Source organism: Periplaneta americana, chromosome 4 (genome assembly GCF_040183065.1).
Source record: "Periplaneta americana isolate PAMFEO1 chromosome 4, P.americana_PAMFEO1_priV1, whole genome shotgun sequence".
In the NCBI taxonomy this organism is placed as follows: domain Eukaryota; kingdom Metazoa; phylum Arthropoda; class Insecta; order Blattodea; family Blattidae; genus Periplaneta; species Periplaneta americana.
The window spans coordinates 150,557,887-150,563,610 of NC_091120.1; the positions used below are offsets into that span (position 1 = coordinate 150,557,887).

The following is a 5,724-nucleotide window of genomic DNA, read 5'->3' on the forward strand; positions in this document are numbered from 1 at the left end:
ATCTGGCACCTGTAACCCAGCCAGGGAGCACCCGAATTTATAACAGAGGACCAAGTACCGAATCTTTTCATGTATTTATGACTTTCTTAATAGTTTTGCCGATACCCAGTCTACACCTTGAAATGGTCACGTACTTTGCTTCGTACGCCAATAATACAACTCTGAGGTCACAATTTTAAACTTATTTTCCAAGTAAATATGACGAATTTTCATGGGTTCGTGATCACTTTCATTGCGATAATGAAAATAACAAACTTTCATTGAGTGAAAGAGAACACTTAATTGAACTCTCGAATGATACCGGACTTAAAATGAAATTCGAAACGGAAGGTATGGTTAATTTCTGGATCTTGTTATAAGTGAAAAGAGAATATAGAGAACTGCACAATGGTGCTTTAGAGATTATAATTCCTTTTCCTTCTACGAATCTGTGTGAGAAAGGGTTTACATCACTAACTCTAATAAAAACAAAGTACCGAAATCAACTTCATGTATGTGACGATCTCCGACTTAAACTTACCAGCATACATCCAAGTATAGAAAAACTGTGCGAGAATCGGCAGGCTCATCCATCTCATTAATGTTAGTACCAACATTTATGTATTTTTTTTACTTAATTAGTTAAAGATTATCCAAACTCTAATACCTTGAATTATAAAAAAAAACAAAATGAATTTTATTCTATTAACATTAACTTAATTACTTAATACTGATATAAAATTAATTGAATTAAATTAATTTTAATTAATTAATTCTTTTTTAAAATATAAGTATACTGGTATTAAAATATGCTATAAAAATTATAAATTTGCTTTCGAAGGGAACAAGAGTAAGGTGTTCCGCGGAGCTGTTCTGACTTAAAAAAGTGGTCCGCACTTCAAAAAAGTTTAAGAACGCTGCATTAAGTCATTGACTTCCTGCCTTTCAGCGCCGCGCCGTACCATGCGAGATTGACCAAACAGTACTGCTTTCCAATTTCTGCCAATCCCACGGCCTTGTGATATAAATGTTTCAGTGTAATACGAATCATAAATGATTTTGTATTTTTTACTGTACTTAGCTTGTATATTGCTGTATCATAATTAACTGGTTGGGTTTTTTTCCGAGGTTTTCCCCAACCGAAAGGCAAATGTCAGGTAATCTATGTTGAATCCGCGGCATCATTTCGCCAAATATGATATTGCTATCACCAATTCCATGGACGCTAAATAATCCCGTAGTTGATACAGCGTCGTTAAATAACTGAGTAAAAAAAAGAGAGAAATTGTAATTTATAACAATCTTTTCATTGAATGTAGGTGGTATTTATGTTACAAATAAATATAATTAAAATACCATGTAATATTTAATATGTAAAGCATTGATGACGTGTAAGTAGTAACTCTGGAGCTAAAAAGCATTAAGTCAATTTTTCTAAATATATTTTTAATCTGTATGAGGTATTGAATTTGTCTTTCTATTATGGCACTTATAGGCTAAGGAATTATTCTACAGTTCAACATAAATATTCAGTAAATTTACTTCGCTTTCTTCACGATAAAATGTTCTTTTCTTTCTACTGAAAAGTTTAAAAAACTGACGATGCCTTAAAGCTCTGACCGATTCTTAATAATAGGTTTACGCATTACAGTAATAATTAAAATTGGTGTACATACTGAATATTACAATGTATTTGAAGCACACGTTTTTAAATCTTGTGAAATCTTCAGCAATATGAAACAGTCTTTAAAAAAATCTTTTTCTATTATGTTGACAAATCTTTTTCAATCTTGAACAAGTTTTCTTGTAAGTACTGAATTGGAAGAAACATTTGATCGTGTACAAGGAGCTTCAGAAATAAATTCAATTTGAATTATTATTATTGTTACTGTAGTTAAAAAAGAATACAATAGCCATAATTGACAGAATGAAATTGTAGAGTTACAGTTTCGCAAAAAAAAAAAAAAAAAAAAAAAAAAAGTATTGCTGATTTATAATCTATGTTACTTTTATCGAATATCGTGTTAATCTATCTTCAAGTGATACCTCTTTTATGCCTACAAATTCACGAATATTAAAATAATGTCTTTTTGAATAATTATTTAGTCCATTGAAACCTAAATTCCAGCTAAAGTAAAAAATATTATTTTATTTTAACAATTATTGGAAGATTAAATACTTAACTTACTGTACTTATTAGCTTCCTATAATTGGGTCTGACTTCCTGTATTAACTACGGTATATCAACAAAATGCAAAGCGTTAAAAATTATATTTATGTTTATTAGAGCTCTCTCGGTCACAAAATTTCTTTATTCTGTAATACATCATGGAAATGGTATTAATATTTTTTATACACATTCGAGAAAATTGTTTTACGAAATGTTACATGGAGTAAATTTGCTAGTTCCTATGACGTTAATGTAAGCAGTTGTCTACGAGAGCAATTTCTGAATGTGTGGTAGCGTGGCCGAGCGGTCTAAGGCGCTGGTTTTAGGCACCAGTCCGAAAGGGCGTGGGTTCGAATCCCACCGCTGCCAGTACTATTTTTTCTAAAATAGTTATATCTTAATGAATTTAGAAAACATAATATTGATGATAAAACATCCAAGAAAAGAGATTTAGTGCTTTTCTTGTCATGTTTATTACAAACAACTGTACAGATCAAACATTTTACTTAATTTAACTAAAACAACTTTACACTTGCTAAAAGGATATACAAGAACTTTTGAAGTGTTTAGGGTTCTATCGATCTCTTGTTCAAACTTTCCCCTAACCAAAAAGGGGTTGCAGCAGGTTCCAGAGTGGTTAGGGAGGGGTTGGAAGCAGGATGCTAATAGAATCTCTATTCAGGTGCAAAACAGCTGTAACGAAGTTCGAAACCCTCTTCATTAGCAACCACCCCAATGCATCATCCCTTCTGCACTAACCCCCTAACCCGAACCACACCCTTGTCAACATTGTGTTTTTTAAATTTGTTTATTTAATCCCTCCTCAAACAATTTCTTAACCTTGCTCAGTGGTTTTATTAAAATATCAAAAGACTTATACACATGATTGACTTTAAAAAGGGATCTTCTTTGCCTTTTTGATTATTCACCCCGTACGCCTTACTAAAATGATTTACTTAGCAGACATTTTTTGCCGACATTTTCTTTAGAGGCAGTGTAGAAAAACATTGCACTGACACAGCAACCTGCTAAAGACATCAATTTACTCAGCTAACAAAGAGATGACACCCGTGGTCATGTGGTTATCGTGTGTACTGAGAGATCTGTAGACGGCCAAGGACAAAAGATTTTAAATTATTTATGCTACTGGTGGAGTAAGTGTATTATTATCGATTGTGTGTGTTTTCGAAGACCGAGGAGTTAGCCGAGTTCTTTAATTACAGGACCGCGATAATAATAATGCACATCATACTAGTTGCATACAATATTTTATCCACGATCGTTTAAAATAATGTTTATTTATTTTAAAATAGTAATAATATAATCACATTTTTTTTAAATAAAAGTATCGTCATTCAATGTAGGCTAGACCTTGAAATCCATAGATCATAATGTCATTGTGTCGTGACCAAAGGGGGTGTCGTGATTACATCGTGTAATCAAACGGGTACGAGGAGTTTCCTGTACATTACTGTGTGTTTCATTCACGTACTGCAGGCAAGCAGTGGCGGTATCATGTCGCTCTACAAACTCTATCTCTACAAGCAGTAAGAGGTGGTTTCGTAAAGAATGAGAAGGAGAACTTTTTTGTTCTGTTGGACAAAATGTAATATGTTTACTTTGCTCAACGGTTCAATTAGGAGTATACAGAAACATTAATTGCCACGCTGAATAATGTATTACTATTATTATTATTATTATTATTATTATTATTATTATTATTATTATTATTATTATTATTACTGACCACTAAGTATGTTTCTATAATTCTTCTGTGAATATTGATATTTTTAGATCTTCTCTCTAGAAGGATAAAATTATTAGGATTTATCTCAGTTTTAATCTTCTTAATCTTTAGATGAGGGTAACTATTTATTAGTTAGTCATTTCATAATAATATTGCAGAAAAACTGATTCAATATTATGTGCCAACGAACTGTTAAACGCCAGGAATTGACATGTCTTAAATCATAGCCAGGAAGAGAAGGATGACATAAATAAATGTAAGGAAGTCAGTTACCTAATGAGATTTGAAATATCTAGTGCTCTAAATTATTTTAAAAGAACAGAATTTCTCAAAAGAGTAATGATTAAAATAGCTTAAATAACTTGTCCATAAGAAGTTTTTAATTTTGAAAAACTACGAATTTCTCGATCAAGTATCGAGAGAATAATTCAGAAAATTCCTGATTATATTCAAGAGGAAGGTTAAAAAAGAAACAAGAAAAATCGTATATTATTCACTGGCTCTTGATGGCAGCAGTGACATTACTGATACAGCAAAGCTTGAGATTTTTATCCGCGGGATTGATCAAGATGTTAGCACAGGAACCAGCACTGGTTGTAGTTTTAATGCCAAGTACCTTTCCTCCGTCTCCTTACTTCATAGGCTGTCTGACGCATGTAATCACTGCAGCTCGAGTTTTGGTCACCGCTGAATTAAACAGACATAATAATGACAATGATATTTACAGTTTAGCTGCAAGGCAAAAGTATTTATCCTTTCGTTGAAATGAGTGATTCTGAATAACGCTTTCCATAAGATATTGAAGAAGCTACACAACTGTTATTTCCCTTTTATTAGAAAAATCGAGAGTTAAATATGAATTGGTGTATAAGCGTAGGTATGAAGGTAGGTAATATTACAAACGATAAGATTCTGAGAGTTTATTTTGAGTATTTATCTAAATAATATAAATCTTCGTTTCTATGGGTATATTATTTGATATTGAGGTATGATATCCATGAAAAGAAGTCAATAACGATAAGGCACTAATTTATTATTTTTATGTTTTTATTTAACCTGGTAGAGATAAGGCCATCAGGCCTTCTCTTCCCCTATACTAGGAGATTACAACTACAATATTAAGAATACAATTACAATTATAATTACAATTTAGTTACATTTCTAAAAACAAAAAAAGCGACAGATATAGGCCTATAGGGTGTTGAGAAGTCGTAATATTCATCGAAAGAAAAAAATTAATAAACATGGATCCTGAAGTTAATACCTTCAGAAATATGAGTGGAATCACACCTTGTTACCCTTTTGTTTACTACATTTGCGATGTTAGAATTTATGAAACAGTTATATTTACCGGCTGTTCTGTATGGTTGTGAAGCTTGGACTCTCACTTTGAGAGAGGAACAGATATTAAGGGCGTTTGAGAATAAGGTTCTTAGGAAAATATTTGGGGCTAAGAGGGATGAAGTTACAGGAGAATGGAGAAAGTTACACAACGCAGAAGTGCACGCTTGTATTCTTCACCTGACATAATTAGGAACATTAAATCCAGACGTTTGAGATGGGCAGGGCATGTAGCACGTATGGGCGAATCCAAAAATGCATATAGAGTGTTAGTTGGGAGGAAAAAAGACCTTTGGGGAGGCCGAGACGTAGATGGAAGGATAATATTAAAATAAATTTGAGGGAGGTGCGATATGATGATAGAGAATGAATTAATCTTGCACAGGATAGGGACCGATTACGGGCTTGTGTGAGGGCGGCAATGAACCTGCGAGTTCCTTAAAAGCCATTTGTAAGTCTGTAAGCAACATTTTCGATATGATACTAT

At 32.7% G+C, this 5,724-nt stretch overlaps 1 non-coding gene across 1 annotated transcript; it reads left to right on the forward strand.

The window, feature by feature from the left end:
* Positions 1-2,438: 2,438 nt before the first annotated feature.
* On the forward strand, positions 2,439-2,518 carry TRNAL-UAG (transfer RNA leucine (anticodon UAG)). Its single transcript has one exon. It is a non-coding gene; the product is annotated as a tRNA-Leu (tRNA).
* Positions 2,519-5,724: the final 3,206 nt, after the last annotated feature.